Here is an 18,574-nt window from a genome sequence, read left to right as displayed (position 1 = left end):
TCTTACCCCAAAAAACGCCGTCAGGCTCGGCTCCAGAGAAGGGCTGGCTGGGAAACCAGCATCTGTGAACCCCTCCACCTTGGTGAGGGGAACAAATGTGGCCACTGGAGCCTTCAGGGTCCTCGGGTTCGCCGCCGCCCCCTCCTGGAACCTCCTGATGGCCGGGAAGCGTGGCCAGATCGGGTCACTCCTAACCGTCTGCCCCCGCGAAAAAACTCCGGTTATGTCGTCCGGAGCACACCTCTCCTGAGCTAGGGGAACGGGGAGATCTCTGCAGGCGGCCGCCTTGCGTATGATCTCCGGCAGTTCCCCTAGGATGCCACCTATCGCCGGTAGCGCTGTGGTGACGGAGAGAGGGAAAGCATGTTCGGCCGCCAAGCTGGCACCCTGCTCCGTCTCTGTCTCCCCCGTCCGGGGGAGAGGAGGGAGGGGAGAACCGAACGGTGAACCGTGGAGGTAGGCGGGACAGGAGTTGTCGGACTCCTGCCCTGCGCTCGTAAGCCTGGACAGGCCAATCGTCCTCCTCGGCCGCAGCAGCAAGAACGTCCGCTCTCCGCTTCCTGTCGCCCGAGGGGAGACGGGCGCAGTGTGTGCATGATACCTGCTGGTTTAGAGCCGCGTACGCGTGCTCTGACCCCAGGCAGGATTCACATACTGCTTTTATCTGTGCTGGTCATAACTCATTATGAACCCAGAGCCACATGAGGGACAATCTCTCACACAATTGTTACTCATATTTACTCTGCAATTGAAGTGTCTCTTGTGCTTCAGTAACGGTGTGCTGAAGAAAAGAGGGAGCAGATTGTCGGGCCTCCTTCCTATTTATACCGGAAGGGGGCCCGAGGGTGGGGCCCACCTTGCGGGTGGGCGTGGACTGCAAGTGTTTCAGTGCTGCGCGGGTGCGCAGGGGGATTACCCAATAGCGATAGCCTTAGAGGGCGAAGCCATATACGAAATAGAACTGTCAACCCGCACTCTGCTGTTCCTCAGCGCCGCTCCCCCTCCCTCCCGCTGAAATTATGAATGAAAAGCGTATAGTAATCATAGATAACACGGCAGGGTCCGTGACAGTTTGTTTTAATCTGATTTCAAATAAACAAAGTCTTGGTTTTTATAATATTAAACTTGTTTTGCCAAATTCAGATGATAAATGCAACTTTTAAGCTTGTAAAGGCATAATTACAAGCGGCAACTTAACGTCACAGCAGGCATAACAACAGCCGGTGTTTCTTGTGAGTGTTTCCCCGGGAAACAAACACAATACACACAAACGCGTCACAGATTATTTTGCGGTATTTGGCTGACGAACGAAATCATGTACACAGCTCGCGACGTAACTAGGAAGCTAGTGGAAGGTATCAGTACTACAAGTATAAAAAAAAAAAACGTTTATAAATTAATCTGATTTAAAGTGATGTTTAAAACTCAGTTAATGGGGCTCATTCACTGGCGCTTCCACAAACAACAACCAACATAATTATTACATTCAAATGAAGTACATTATTCAAGTTTACATTGGATAATAACACGGGAGAAATTAGCGGAAGCGCTCTCTTTTCCTCTCTCCCCCTCTCTCTCTCTCCTGACAGCCTGTCAGTAGGCTAGTTTGAGACAAGCGAGACCTGCGCAGTTGCGATCAACGTCTTGCTAGTGCGTTGCATGATGGTTAGTCATTTTGTCCGACTTGCTCTGGAGTCCCGCCTACATGAGACGTTGAAATCTCGCGGGACAAAGACGCCCGCAACCTTGAGAGCGAGGCGTGGCGAGGCGCGGCGAGGCGGCGCTGTCACTACCCGATCTGCAGCTCTGCCCGATCTGCTGTGCGCATGTGCGAGATGGTCCGCCATATTGGACAACGCCGGACGGCAACCCAAGTAGGACAAAATTGACATCTAGACCGTCTGAACCATTCGCAAGTTTTTACATGTGACAAAATATGCATTGCGCATTCGCGAGTTTTTACATGTGACAAACGGTGATTTGCAGAGTTTTTACATGTGACAAATGGTGATTTGCATTGCATCTGACAGAATGAAGACTTTTGTGTTTTATTACAGAATGAAGACTTTTGTGTTTTATTATTTGGGGTTAAGACAGAGCCTATCATACTGAATACATATTAGAGCAAATCTCTGTTATCAGTCCTTTTCTTCAGACTATTATTGCTAAATTTGAAAGAGTCCTTACCAGCTTTGGAATTGTGTGTATATATACACAATTCCATATATATATATATACACATTCTCAGTGTTCAAGTCAATCACTGCAAAGGGTGACGATATGGCAGAAGGTGCTATATATATATGCCATATCGTCACCCTTTGCAGTGATTGACTTGAACACTGAGAATGTTTTTATGAACTTCAGACATTTTCATATACAAATTGATCATACACCAACACACATTTTAGAGATATACATTTTTCACACACAACCATTTACTAAATTAAACCATATCCCATCATAATACGAGCAAATAAGAAGGCACAGCAATACATATATTGTGTGTGTGTGGGTGGGGGGGGTGTTAAGATCCAGGTCCAATGGGGGCAGAGGGGAGAGGTGGGAGAGAGTTCAGCATCCTACAGGAAATGTCATTTGCATGTAATATTATTTATTCATATGGAATTATATAACTGGAGTTTGTTATCCTTTAATTTTGCTTGATTAATTAAAAAAACAGAAACACAAACATAAAAAAGGGGTCATTCAGGAATACAATTATTATATTATAAATAATAATAAAATAATAAATTATATTATAATATTGAATTAAATATTTTTTTGTATAGTATTATTTCATTTAGAAAGGCAATACAAATACAATAGAATAAAAATACAATACAAAACTTGGGACAGAGCTAAGTAACTGATCAGTTAGTCACAACACAAAATAACAGGAGAATGAGAATTAATTACCTTTTACTGTAAAGTTCGATGACGCACGGCGCATTTGATCTCGCTCATTTTTAGAGAGGTCTGTGTGAAATTCACCTTCAGACATGTATTCTCTCAAATTGTTGTAAAACACTAAAGTCTTCATTCTGTCAGATGCAATGCAAATCACCGTTTGTCACATGTAAAAACTCTGCAAATAACCGTTTGTCACATGTAAAAACTCGCGAATGCGCAATGCATATTTTGTCACATGTAAAAACTCGCGAATGCGCAATGCATATTTTGTCACATGTAAAAACTTGCGAATGGTTCAGACGGTCTAGATGTCAATGTTGTCCTACTTGGGTTGCCGTCCGGCGTTGTCCAATATGGCGGACCATCTCGCACATGCGCACAGCAGATCGGGCAGAGCTGCAGATCGGGTAGTGACAGTGACATCTGTCACTGACAGCCATAGATATATATAAACTAGGGCCGGGACTTTAACGCATTAATTAAGATTAATTAATTACACAAAAATTAACGCGTTAAAAAAATTAACGCATTTTAATCGCACTTATTTTTGCACCGCGGAACGTTTCTCACTGGATGAGTTTCAGGCGTACCGATTATACTGGAGCACCAACTAACGTTCATGACTTCAGACAACAACAAACCACAGTGAACAACAGTGGGAAATGTTGTTTTAAAAAACGGACGGATGGAAGCGTCGATAAGAGCACGGTTGTGTGCAAATTATGCAAAAAGGAATTCGCATATCACTGCTGCACATCAAGCCTCAAGTATCACCTCAATGCAAAACATATAGCAGCTAGCGTGGAAGCTAGTGTGGACGTTAGCCTCTTTTATCGCGTTCACACCAAAAAGAGCCGGTACTAAAATTAGTTCATGAGAACCTTTTTACCCCCACGAAAGCAGGGACTTTCGTACGGCTCTCTTGTGAGAAAAGAGCTATATTTCTGATTGGCTGGGCGGATTACAAACCACGCCCCGTAAAACTCCCAACAAGTTTTGTGAAGCCGCCATTTTATTATCCTCGCATTAGCATTATTAGCATTAGCCCAGCGCAGAAACGCAGAGAGACTAACTTATGGCAACACACAATAAAACATGGGAGCGGTGGAGATGTGGAGGTGTCGGCGTTCTGGCGATTTACTCGGAAGGCTGCTGGGACTCCCAGCAGCTTCTACTGAAGCCAGTCCCCAACTCCGGGGACTTCCGGCCGGGGACTTTGGGCGGCAGTATACGCCGTGAAGTGGTTTGCGGCCTGCCAGTAAACCCAAAGCAGAAGAAGAAGAAGTGACGTCAGCGGCTTCATTTGCCTAATCCACCCCCAGGTTCAAAGATTTCTCATGAACTAAATTCTCATGAACCTTTGTGGGAAAAGTACTGCGGTGTGAATGCGCCTAATGGTATACTAAAATCCATGTGAAAAAAATTACTTCTCACTGTTCTCAGGTCAAATATTTATATGTGATTAAAAATGCGATTAATTTCGATTAATTAATTACAAAGCCTCTAATTAATTAGATTAATTTTTTTAATCGAGTCCCGGCCCTAATATAAACACTACATGGCTCATGGGAGATTTTCCTGCGTAGTTGACCGGCCGCCATCTTGCTACAGTCAACAGTTACTCTGATTCGCGCTATGGTAGCTGTTGTAAGGTGAGTGATCTGCACAAAAATACTCTTAACTCGCTGAAATCTTGACTGATTTACAAACGGTTTGGTTTATTATAAACATTATTAGCATGGCTATGATACAGGATGCTTGGACATGTTGAAATTGCAGCTTTTCTTTGTATATGTGGTTGTATTTATTAGCTGGCTAATAACAAGAGGCTGTGAGTGAGACCTATATTACAAAGTTGACCCAGCAACTTTACACCAGTGGGAGAGGCAGAACTGCTCTTTCTTTTCAACATAACTTAAGTTACACATGATTTCTTCCGAGTGGTTTGGCTTGTTAAAAACATCTTGAATTATGATACAGGAATTTGCTGGCTTTGTGTTTACAGAAGTACCTGACTATGCCGAACTTTTGTGCAGCCTACGGATGCTCTAATCACCGCTGTCTGCAAACAAGAACCCGTGGGATCACCTTTCACCTGTAAGATATGACAATATTATGACTAAAATTAGGATAATCGTTAATTACTTAGTGGATGTATGTACATTACAAGTCCTGCTACACAGGATCAGTGGGGCTATGTGAGATAATAGTATTGCAAGATTGTTGTTGACCCAGCCTCTTTAGAATATGTTGCTACCATTTCTTTACACAATTATTTAATGTTTCTTTTGGACACCTTTTTTATTACTCTTAGTGTGGTTGTCTTATTCTTAAAGTAGGCTATACATACATGCATACATACCAAAAATATGATAATTTCGGTGTGTATTTTTGTCCTTACCCTTAATGTTAAAGGAAAGAAGGGAGGAAAATGTTGACAATAATTTATATATCTTGCTACCTTTCTCATGTTTTTAAGGTTTAAGGCAGTGGGAACTCGCCCTAAGAAGAGACGGTTTTGTTTCCTGTGACAGGACACTACTCTGCAGTGAGCACTTCAGGAGTGAGGAATTTGACCGGACAGGGCAGACTAATGGCGAATCGCTACCACTAGGAGCATATATCGCCACCTACTATGTATTTATTAAATCTTCATGTTCCATGAGACGCAGCACTCAGGGTTTCCGCTAGGATTTTTTCTCGCCGGTCAAATGTCCGGGCAGAATTTATTTTACCGGACACATTTGAAACTTACCGGTCATATTTCAATAATAATAGTAAGAGTTGTGTAGCAGAGTTTCCGTTAGCAGGTCATTACCGGACTATGAGCAGATATGCTTCAGTTTAAAACTCAGTTCACGGGGCTCATTTTTATATTGCTTCAGTCTATAATCGTAACAGATCGAAAAATTCAGATCCATTTTTCAATAAATGATTCCACCAACAACAAACAACATAATTATTACATTCAAACAAACTACTTGTAGTAGCCTAGATAACGTACATTATTCAAAAGTTTACATTAACTTTGAATAATAACACGGGAGAAACGGATCCTCTCTTTTCCCCTCTCCCTCCCTCTCTCTCCTGACAGCCCGTCAGTTTCTCATGCAGCTCCTGCAGCTCGCTAAACAGAGGGCGGGGCTTCAGGTGATTATGCAGAGCTGCGTGTCTCGGTCTGACTCAGCAGCTGATCTGATCTGATCTCTCTCGGTCCGGTTATACTTCACTCGCGTTTATGTCCATATCGATCAGATCCAGCTCTCCTGATCGTGCTTTATAGAGAGCACCGATCAAACTATTCAGAGTGAATATCGGCCGATAATGACCGGTGGCCGATCAATCGGAGCCTTCCTAATTATTACCAGACATTTTGACCGGCAGGTTTTGAATTTACCGGTTTTGAATACATTTTACCAGCTAAAAACCGGTAATTACCGGCTAACGGAAACCCTGGCAGCACTATGTTCCCCACATATGTTTATGTTTGCTCAGTCTAATAAACCCATAACATGGTTGTGAAAGAATACCAAAGCTGAGGCTGGACGATGATTGATTGTTGGTGTGCCATGTGTCACCGTATGTCTTATTGGTTTTGTGTTATACTGTATTTTATTGTGTGCAGCTGGTCCTTATCTCCAAGACACATTTAAAACAAATAACCTTGAACCTTGAAGCCCCATCTCTCCCCACCTGCTCCTGCTTCCTACATCCCCTCCACACCACACCAAGTTGTTCTTCTTAATAATAATAATAATAATAATACATTTATTTTGGGGGGCCGCCTTTCCCAAGGACCCAAGGACACCTTACAGGGGCATAGGGGCAATATAGGGAACAATTTAAACAGTGAATTTTGTGATATATCAGCCGGGGTGAGACGAGACAAACCACAAATGGACTACAGAAAGACACAAAAGGACACATGGTACAGTTTATATTATTCTTGGTCTTTTTTCAATAACATATTTCAAAGGTTCTGGATTTGTTTACAAATCTAGAAACTAAATACAAAACTAGTATAGTAATATGAAGATCTCATGTCAAAAATAATTGTGATAAATTAGACAGAACTGGCCTGTCTGTGAGCACATTTTATGTTGGTTTGGTTCTTCTGATAAAGGTGTGAATATCTAAATAATATACCAACATATGCTATTGTCATTAGTTGTGTCCCTGTTCTTAAAGCTAAGGCATTGCTAAATTAACAACTCTTGGCTTACAGAGTGGTAACATGAGACCGATTTTTATATATAAAATATAAATGTATTTAAATTTTATAATTTATTTTAAATATTAACAATATAATAAAATTAATGGAAATATATACGCCGGCAAATATTTAATATAAATACCGTGTGTGTGTGTGTGTGTGTGTGTGTGTGTGTGTGTGTGTGTGTGTGTGTGTGTGGTGTGTGTGTGTGTGTGTGTGTGTGTGTGTGTGTGTGTGTGTGTGTGTGTGTGTGTGTGTGTGTGTGTGTAGCTATTGCTTTATCTGATTAATGTTATTTTCATATGAAAGTCCATGATTATAAGTATGCAGTATCATAACTACATCTTTGATGTTTATAAAAAACCAAACCGTTTGAAAATTGAGCAAGCTATGGTTATTTAAATAGTAAACCATAATGTTATGAATGAGAGAACTGCCTGTAGCAAGATGGCGGCCAAGTGGCAACGTCGGTCTCCATTGGCCAGCAGCGCGGGTGAGTCATCTAGTGTTTATATATATCTATGCAGACAGCGGCTCGCCTCGAAAGTAGACAAGAATAGCCGATCGCAGCCGGGGGAGGTCTCAAAAAGCTTGCCTGAAGTCGGACAGCTCGGAGTCGGCTTCGTCTTCTTCTTCTTCTTCTCTCGGTTTTTTGGCGGATTGCAAACAGCTTGAAGGTGCATACTGCTGCCTCCGAAGTCGGCTTGACTCGGTTTGCATTTATAAAGAATGCACACATGTGTTTAATCGTTAATGTCAGATATGTACTAAGTAAATACATTTGTTCCTGCTCAAGATTAGATTCAACTTTATTGTTATTGCACATATTACAGGTACTGAGACAACGAAATGCAGTTTAGCTTCTAACCAGGTGCAACAAGCAGTAAAGTGAAAAGTAATGTACACAATCTACAGAATAAAATATAGAATGAATTGAATGATGAATAAACAGTGAGGGGTATGAATACACTAGATATACACAGCAGCCTGAGAGCAGTATGAACAGTGTGTATGAATATGCTAAGATATATAAAGTATGACAACGGTAAGCAATGCAAGTATAGTATAAAATATATGCATATTAATTGAATGATGATAAATATTGTGGAACAATGATGAAAAATTTGAATGGAAGTGGCGACGTAAAACTGACACAAAACAACAACAAACTTTTGCCCAGCCAATTGGAGAGTTTTATCACCAGCACGTGGAAAAAACCACCAATGAGCGCTCAGCTCGAGATACCAGCGAGTCGTTTCCCATCAAGCATTTCGCTTCCGCAGCCCGTGGAAAGGAACTACGCCGCCTCGCCGCGCCTCGCTCTCAAGGCTGCGGGCGTCTTTGTCCCGCGAGATTTCAACGTCTCATGTAGGCGAGCCTCCAGAGCAAGTCGGACAAAATGACTAACCATCATGCAACGCACGAGCAAGACGTTGATCGAAATTGCGCAGGTCTGCGCAGGTCTCGCTTGTCTCAAACAAGCCTAGTATTTCCGGTCTCGAAGTTTTCATAATAACACCGGAAGTATTCCCCTCACTGTCAAATGATTACACAGTGATATCTGCATTACTCATCCACTAAAAAACATCAGCTTATCCTTGTTAATTACACAATATTGATTGGTTTAAATTGTGTACAATGCTTTTGTGTTTTTAACCTTCGATTCGGAGAAACAAATAGTGTTTTCGGAGTTTAGACACTACAGAGTTTCCGAAGACACTACACTACCCAGAATCCTCAGCTATCGTTTGGGACTACAACATCCGCTTTGCTTTACAAACCCCGTGATTAGTCCTCAAGCTCTGTGATTGGATGTTGGAGTGGCAGTGCGACAAGGTTACGCCGAGCGTCAAACAGCTCTTTGAAATGGAATGTAACCACGGCAGACTATCCAAAACTGGACTCAAACGTACTTTAACCACGAGGCGGTGAGGGTTAAAAAAACAGTGGTCTAGTTAATAATACATAATAATATCAAACATAATATTACTATTAACTTTATTGTGAAATTAAAACAGAATGGTAAAGGAAAATACAGTTTCAGTTTTTAATATATCAGATATTAATGTGTATACTGTCTGTGATGTTTTACAAATCAGATATTAATGTGTATACACATTAATATCTGATTTGTAAAACATCACAGATATTACAGATATTAATGTGTATACACATTAATGTGTATACACATTAATATCTGATTTGTAAAACAGCACAGACAGAAAGGTATATCCGTCATTTAATGGTAAGCTATTGAAATTGTGAATCCATAGATGTGTCTCCCACCACCCAAAACCCCCATACACATTAATATCTGATTTGTAAAACAGCACAGACAGAAAGGTATATCCGTCATTTAATGGTAAGCTATTGAAATTGTGAATCCATAGATGTGTCTCCCACCACCCAAAACCCCTGACTATTATCTCAACTCAGTATTTATAAACCGTACACCCCAGCGCGTGCACTACGCTCTGCATCAGCCAAACGACTCGCTGCGCCCTCGCTGCGAGGGGGACCCAAGTTCCCATCGGCAAAAACACGTGGGTTTGCTATCCTGGCTCCAAGATGGTGGAATGAGCTCCCCATTGACATCAGGACAGCAGATAGCTTGCACATCTTCCGGCGCAGACTGAAAACTCATCTCTTTCGACTCCACTTCGAGCGATAGAACTATTAACAAAGCACTTATATACTAATAAAGGACTGGCTTATCTAAAGCCAGTTGAGTAGCACTTGAAATGTTTTGGCTCTATGAAACCTGATGTACTTATATGATTCTGTTTTCTTCAAGGTTGTGTCTTCCTGGTCGAATGTACTTATTGTAAGTCGCTTTGGATAAAAGCGTCAGCTAAATGCAATGTAATGTAATGTAATATTTACATTCTTATATTCAAAGAAAATCAGTAATATCTTTAAAAACTACAAGTCCCTTTCTATCAGCTGTGCACCGTTATGGTGTAAATACAGCCTATTTACCAATTGGATCAAATATGAAAGTCAGCCGAATTACTATTGATACTGCAAGGAGACGTATTGTGTGAAGAGAAATTGAAGATGTTGTTTATTTGCTGATATATTTATGATACACGTCACATATTCAGTTTTGGCGGCATTTCTTCCAGTTTGTCCAGAAGTCTTCTAATCAGGGCTCTATGAAAAAAGAACTATGGCAGATATATAATATTTAATGCAGCCGAACCGTGCATTACAATGCCGCTATGTGATGACTTCCAAAGAGAAAAGCAAGCACACTCGGAATAAAGTATAATTATTTATTTTTTTAAATGTTTTCGGATTTCATATCGCATATACACCATATCCCAACATGCATTGTGGCTAAAACATCCAATCACCGGCTTCAAGTTCGATGTTTTAGCCAAAAAACCTCTGAAAAAAGAAATGTGTCTCTCAGAATCGAAAGGGAAAAACCTATGGGAAAAACAAAAAAGCATTGCACACAATTTAAACCAATTAATGTTGTGTAATTAACAAGGATAAACTGATGTTTTTAGTGGATGAGTACTGCAGATATAGCTTTAAAATCATTTGACAGTGGGGGGAATACGGTTTTATTATGAAAACTTCGAGACCGGAAATTACGGTTTTCACCCCGTGAGGGTTGACGCTAACTTCACATGGACGCTGCCGCATATACACGTTCTCCTGGCGAGACCTCAAATCATCTTCGTAATATCTATCAAATTATAGATCTTACACATCCACTGGACGTGGATTCTGAAAGTACAATATACACTTCTCGCTATAAATCTAATCAAAACTTATTTGAATGGCCAAACTATTCCACAATTTAGGATTTTCCAGAGAGGGTTATTTGTGAATATACGACCCACCGTAGCGTTTGCATTCAACGGGAGCACTAGAGGTCGAAAACATTAAAACAGGATTATAGGTCGTAATAAGCGCTTGAACAATCGACCTATTTGGTCGTATGAGTTGGAGGACTTGTTGCAACGGATATATTCTTGTTACATTTGGAACATTGTTCAAATGTTGAACAGTGCTTTTAGAAATCTTAATGAGGGTGAATAATCGAGGCTGATTTGTGGTTTTTACTTTATGGGAATGTTTTTTTATTATATTAAGCTTGGTTTATTTGTCAGGGACAGCGCTCATTGATCAATAAAGAAATACAAAGTACAATCTATGCCCAAATTACAAAAATCTGCAAAAATCACAGTATGCTATCTGTTATGTTTACTGCAGGCCTTTCATATGAATGTTGATATACATGCTATGTCTTCCATGTCCACCTAGATGTCAATTGAGACTAGATGACTTAAGCTGATGATTACACTGCACTATACATTTTCAAAGTTACCTCCACAACCCAGATCACATCAATCTAAAGTGCCCAAGGCTCCAAACTCATTAAGCCCTGTGAAAGTTCTCTCATCGGAGCAGAAAGACATGCGGAGAAGACATAAAACAGTTGGGTAAACACAACTTTGAATGTCTATCGCTGGATAATAAACTGTCAGTTGCTCTCCATCATCATAACTGCTTACTAATTCACCCAATTTTTTTCTCCTTTTCCCTGTAGCAATGTGCATCTCGCGAGTGATTAGTTCATTTGCAACTAATCACTTCTGCGAATGGGGTCATTAGGAGTATTGTGAGTGATGTCATGTTATCCGGGCACCACTAGATGCCAGGATGTTGTGAATTGCTGCTCGATTTTAAACATTAAGTTGCTTTTGATGACTAAGACTGCTGAAGAGGCACTGATTCGTTAGTCTCTCATTTATTGGTTTTAGAACTAGAAGCCCTGATCCAATATGTGTAAAGCCACATGTTGAAATGAATAAATAAAACTCAAATCCTCCTTGAACTTCTAAAAAAGTTGTTATCAAAATAAATCCATAGATGTTACTCTTTTATAAGAGAAAATAATCCCTCCATCACCATCATTAATGCTTTTCTTACAGTGTCCTTTAACTGTGTTGTGCCAGAAAAAAAACTGAAAAAAAATGTTCTGTCTATCCACCAATCATAGAGCTAATGTCCCGCATCTTGGCAACCGGGATCCAATCAGAGCACACAGTCAGTCATTCACTGAGCTGCAACACTATGGTGACAGGTAGGAAGAGATTTACAGATTTAGACACACCAACTAAAACTCAGATTACACTTGTAGTGTGTGTTCATGTGTTTGTGAGTATGAGAGAGACTGCAGTTGATAAACAGTTTATCATTAAACTAGCCCAACACTAATTTCTCATCCTGAGGTTCATTTACACATTGCATCCCAAATGTGTGATAAATTGACATTAACACAAGTTGAACGTTTGTTTTTGTTGAGTCTACGTCCAGTGATGGTTTGAGGGCAAAACTGAATTATTGATATAATTTAGAACGGAGTCCATATCTCACATCCTGGCGAAGACCCCGGTGTCTCAGTAATGAGATTAGGAATGAATTTACTTGATTTATTTCCGTGTTGCATGAAGCATTCAGTTTCAAGATGAGTTCTGAGAAAAACTTAGAATGCAGACTGAGTCATTTAAGATAGACAATTAGTGAAGTCCTGGGAAGTTGGTTTAGGGGAGAGGGGAACTTATACTTCTCTTAAGTTTAGTCTCTACTTAGTCTATGTCTTGAGCATTTCTGGGGCCTCATTTAATAATCCTATTGGCGTGGGAAGGTTGCTTACGTAGGACAAAGCAAATAAATCAACAAGTCCTCCAACTCATACGACCAAATGGGCCGATTGTTCAGGCCCATATTACGACCAAATATGTAATTTGTTCAAGCGCTTAATACGTCCTATCAGCGACGTGCAGTCAGGGGAGGCAGGGGAGGCAGAGTCTCACCTGTCATACTCCAATGTAACGGAAAAACAACTAAAGAAAAACTACATAGTAATAATAATAAAATGTCTCCACTGATCTGTGTTGTAAATGTGATTTATGTTTGATTCCAATCGCTTTTTATAGTCAAAATCAGCAAATTTGCCGAGCTCCGCTACAACTACGGGTAGCGATGAGAAGTAAGGCAGGGACGAGCTCTGCCTCTCGTAAGCCCACAGTAACTGGCTGGAGCGCGGGCACTAATTTAACGGGGCCACTTATTTTGTGAGCGCGCTCAAGCCAGTTACTGTGGGGTAAGGTGAGGCACAGATGAGATCTGTCTCACCTCAGAATGCGTCACCCCACAGAAACTGGCTGGAAAGCGGGCCCTAAGCGCATGCCTGCACCATCTCACTGTATGTCACCAATGTAATGTTTGTAGATCCCTTTATTACATTTATCCTCGCCATCCATAGTCTCTAAATAACTTATTTCACGTATATATGATATTTAGGCTCGCTGGTCTCATCATACAACGGCAATGAAAAAAGCACCAGGGTAGGCAGCCATAACCTCTGCCGCACTGAAGGGGGCGCAAGTGAGCCCACAGGTTCTTGTTGCTACTGTTATTCTACGCAGAGACGGTAGACGCAAACAACAAACTAGACTTTTGAAACTAGAGGAAGATAAGGAGGACTTTTACAAAAAAGAGATTGTTGTCCAGAAGGATAGCATGGACTTCATCTTCAAGTCAAGGTAAGACCCCAATTGTAATGAAAATGGGATCTTACTAATACCTCATTCACACCAACGGTGTTTCAGGGCCGGTTCGGAGCTGGAGCTTGAAAAGCACCTTGTTTTCCTCTTCACACCGCAGCGGAGCAGCCTCTTAGCTCCGGAATCCGGTTCGTTTCAAGCACCAAAAAATTGTCCGGCCAGAGCAAAACCACCACATACGTCACGCTTACGTCGAGGCGGGGGCAGGGGCGGGATCAACTCCTGAACAACTATAAAAAGCCCGCGTTTTATCCAGTTTGTACACAACGATGGATAAACTTAACAAGCAGCAGTGGTCCACTGAAGAGACCAGCTACCTACTGGGAATCTGATCTTCCCAAGAGGTTCAGAGGAAGCTGGACCACAATCGGCCATTGTTGTCGGTGTCAGCTGTGAGGGGTTTCCGCGCGGTTTGGCTTTATGAAGCAGGCACGCAAACGGTTACGTCATGACGCAAACGATGACGCAATGACGCAGCACCAGTCGGACTCTGGGCAGTGTGAAAAGAGACGGAGCTAAACCGAAGAACCGGTTCTGAACCTGAAAAGCTCTAGCACGGAGCTTGAACCGGAGTTGCGTTGGTGTGAATGAGGTATTAGAAAGAACAATCCAATATTTAGATGTTGGGTATCCTTTTGTTGAACGGTCTGTTTAAAATGAATCGAAGCATCAGACTAAAAAAGCTTTTGAAAATAACCGAATATTTCGATTAAGGTAAAAATATAATATTTGTAAATCTGACTCTGAAAGAGTCAGTTTCTCACCAGCCATGAACCTCACCGCACGTCAGTGCGTCCTATAATTACGTTTTAAAGTTTTCACCCTCTAGTGCTCCCGTTGAATGCAAACGTTACAGATGGTCGTTTATTCACAAATAACCCTCTCTGTAAAATCCTAAATTGTAGGATAGTTTGGCCATTAAAACGCTTTTTGATTCGATTTCTAGCGAGAAGTGTATATTGTACTTTTAGAATCCACGTCCAGTCGATATGTAGGATCTATAGTTTGATAGATATTACGAAGATGATTTGAGGTATGCGGCAGCCTCCATGTAAAGTTACGGGTTGAAAACAGTATTTCCGGTCTCAACATTTTCATAATAAAACCAATGATCAAATGATTTAACAGTGATATCTGCAGTACTCATCAACTAAAAAACATCAGTTTATCCTTGTTAATTATACAACATTTATTGGTTTAAATTGTGTACAATGCTTTTGTGTTTTTCCCATAGGTTTTTCTCTTTCGATTCTGAGAGACACCTTTCTTTTTTCAGAGGTGCATGTCGGGATATGGTGTTTATATGATATGAAATATCCCCACTACACATTCTGGCTATTGTGTTTCGCAACATGTTCTATGGCACGTCTCTACTGGGAATTGTAGTTTTAAAAGACGTTTTCGTATTTCCCATCATAAGAAGTTGCAGTATTAAACTTAGTACATCCCTGGAGGTTTAGGGGATAGGAAACACTCAAATTTAAAACATATAATTAATAAATGGGTGAAAATGGCTTGTGCCCATAATTGGCAGCATTAATATATATACCCACATGCCAGCTAAGGTCAGAAGAGCTTTATTTAACAGCTGGTCTTATGTCTGTGACTGTTGTTAATTGATAAGCCTGAAACATGCACTTGTCAAGGTTCAGAGGCAAATTTTGCAAATATGGCAGTAGCCATCGATCATCTTAAGATAAGATATACTTTATTGATCCCAAGTTGGAAACATTTGCATTACATCAGCATGTGTAACAGTTGTAAATATCCAGTGGTGTTTATTTGTAATTCATTTAGTATAATCACACAAATTCTGTGTTTTATATTTAATAATTCTGTGTTCTTTATTTATTGATTGTTCAATACCTGACAAGGCCGGAGATGAAATATCTACATACATCTTATAAGAGTATAAAGTGGTTAAAGCGCGTTATTGAATTATTGTTTTTATGTGTTATATTTGATTAAAAAAATATTAAGAGTACATACTTTCATAGGGGGAAAGTATAAATATAGAAATATAGAATATAAAAAATCAAGAAGATACTGTAAGTGATCTCTACAATAAAACAGTTTAGTGCAGGATGTACAAAGATATTAATAGCAGGAGGTACAAAATAGAAAAACGAATTAACCTTTATTTAAACATTAAATAACAGATTAAGGTCTTCTTTTAAATAAGAAAAAAACGTTGGGGGTATCTATCTACAGATAAATATTAAGCCTGACAAAGTACTTAACGTCTAATATATTGCTTTCCTGCAATGTTAACTATGTTGAAGCACTTATTTTAACTGATATTATACATATGAATTATACTCTTATGTATGTAGATAGAATAAGAAATGTGCAGAATATGACAGTTTAATGGTGGAGGTACACACATATTGATAGATATCTTGTAATGCACTGTTGAGGAACCTGTGACCCAAGTTTTTCATTCATTGCATAACTACACCGTAGTTGTGTACAGTATATGATATGTCAATAAACCTTTGAAAGTCTTGAAATCTTGAAAGGGTAAAAACGAAAACGTTCAGTAGAGACGTCCCATAGAACATTTTGTGAAACACAATAGCCAGCATGTGTAGTTCTGGGGGGGCGTTCAATTCCAGTTTTGGATAGTCTGGTGTGGTTTCGTTCCATTTCAAACAGCTGTTTGACGCTCAGCGTAACCTTGGTGCACTGCCACTCCAACATCCAATCCCAGAGCTTGAAGATTAATCACGGGGACTGTAGTCCTAAACGATAGCTGGGGATTATGGGTAGTGTAGTGTCTTCGGCCATCCTAAACTCAGAAATGTTGACAATCGCAATGATGCTCAAAATGTCCCTTATAGGACTACGTTTGTTTCCGGTTATTTTTATTTTGAAATTCAGTTCCTGACGGACGCCAAAAAAGCCCGAGATTATGGAATTAAACCAATAAATAAAAGCAACGATAATTGGGTGTTATTGGTGAGTAAATAACAGTGTGTTATTTTGAAAAGAATAACGAATTAGAAGGAAAAAAATATTTAAAAATACAGATTTCAGTATTCTGAGGCTCTGAGCCCCATTTATTTTCCTCACAGACGGCAACAAAAGTCCGAAATTATACGATTTAAAATAAAAGCAATAATTGTGGCTTGATATTGAGCAGAGCTATATAGAGAGAAGAGTTACGACAACGGAAGTCCAAAAACGGTTATCGTCACGTGGTTCATGTAGACGAGGATCGTTCCCCGGAAGTTCATGGCGGGCAATGTGAATGCATTAATAACAGGAGATAGAACTATGATTTTTGGTAATATGTAGTGAATAAAGGTTTTGATTTGCAATATTTATACAACAAATCGATGTGTATGTATTTACATCAGTATTTGAAAAAGTTAAATTTGCTAATATTTGAGGATTAAGATAAAATAAGAAGTACTTTATTGATACCAATTTGGGAAATGTTTGCTTTGCAGCAGCAAAAGACAAGGCATTGTACATAAGACAGTTAAAAGACTAGAATTAAACAATCGAAAATGTAAACATCTCAAATAGAAATAAAATAGCAGAAAATATACATAGTGTGAACAGCTATCTTACCTTTTAACATATACATGGTTAAAGAGCCTGTTGCTGTTGTTTATTGCTTTGAATTGTTTAAAACAAATATTATCTTCTTAAACTTGAATGGTAGTCAGGAGCATCACTTCCTAATGTTTGATATATTTAGAGGGAGGGAAGGAAGGTTTCAAAATTCTGATTAGATTCATTTCTACAATTTATTTAATTCATGGTGGTTTCAGTAATCCCCTGGTAATTGAGGACATAAGTAATCTAAATAAGTAATGTCTTCTTTATGACTTTCAGAAAGGACAGGAGACTATCAATGATTGTCAACTGACAGTAAATAAATGGAATTTAATAAACATTGAATAGCATGCATGCAGTTTGTCTGTGCCTTTTCCTCCGTGTTGTCCTGGCATATAGTCTCCCCCATGGTTTGCTGTGCTGCCGGAGGATGCTCCAATCGCTCAGAGAAAGGAGTACACATGTAAGGTTTCCCCACTGACACAGAGAGGAGGAAAGAATGGCTGGCTCAAGTCAGCAGGAGCAATTTAACTATCACAAAAGACAACAACAGCAACAACATATGTGAGGTAATCATATTTTTCACAAAACGAAGACCACACCATCGGGAAGCTTAACATCTGTTTAATCAAAAATAAGGAACAGGGAGAGGCTTGCAAAGCTCTGGGAGTTGAGACTCAGGCTCAGGGTCTCATTGCAGGTCTTCAGGCTCCATTGAATCCCCCTGGGGTTCTTGTGCTGAAAGAGGGAGACAGGAGAAAGGGTTAGATACATCTAGCAACCTATAGGATGGGAAATTGCTGACCTATTTTAAACGTACCTTGTGTTTTCACACTCACTTAAGTCCCTCTCCCTTTGCCATCAATCCAAAATCAGCTGAGCTGCAACATAATACAGACAGGTAATAATCAACAGAATCACAAAGACATAATATGACTCTGCTAAAAACACTCACCAATCAGTTACGTTTTAGTTTACTGTTTAGAAGTCTCAAATATCCACTCTAAATCCAAATAAATAGCGATGTATCACAAAAATAGCTCTCTTCCTTATTATTGTGTAACGTTAACTATATTATACTAGCTTGAACTCCAAGATGGATATCCTCATTTCACCACCTCCACCCACTACAATCACACGCCCCAATGTTATATTTAACAAATATGTAACTCCCTCCACCCCGGATAAAAGCACGTTAAGAAGCCCCTTTTCTCTAATTCCACAACGTTGGAGGAAATAACATTAGGAGAACGGATTAATAGGCTGTTCGTGGTTAACGTGTGTTGCTAACTTTATC

At 40.1% G+C, this 18,574-nt stretch overlaps 1 long non-coding RNA gene across 1 annotated transcript; it reads left to right on the top strand.

Moving 5' to 3' along the window:
• Positions 1–4,500: 4,500 nt before the first annotated feature.
• LOC117552014 lies at positions 4,501–5,665 on the top strand. The gene is made up of 3 exons (XR_004569890.1): positions 4,501–4,565; positions 4,919–5,010; positions 5,393–5,665. It is a non-coding gene; the product is annotated as an uncharacterized LOC117552014 (long non-coding RNA).
• The last annotated feature ends 12,909 nt before the right edge of the window (positions 5,666–18,574 follow it).

The sequence above is a fragment of the Gymnodraco acuticeps genome, unplaced genomic scaffold, assembly GCF_902827175.1.
Source record: "Gymnodraco acuticeps unplaced genomic scaffold, fGymAcu1.1, whole genome shotgun sequence".
Classification (NCBI taxonomy): Eukaryota; Metazoa; Chordata; class Actinopteri; order Perciformes; family Bathydraconidae; genus Gymnodraco; species Gymnodraco acuticeps.
Note: the sequence above shows the minus strand (reverse complement) of the source record. Positions and strands in the feature narration are given on the sequence as shown.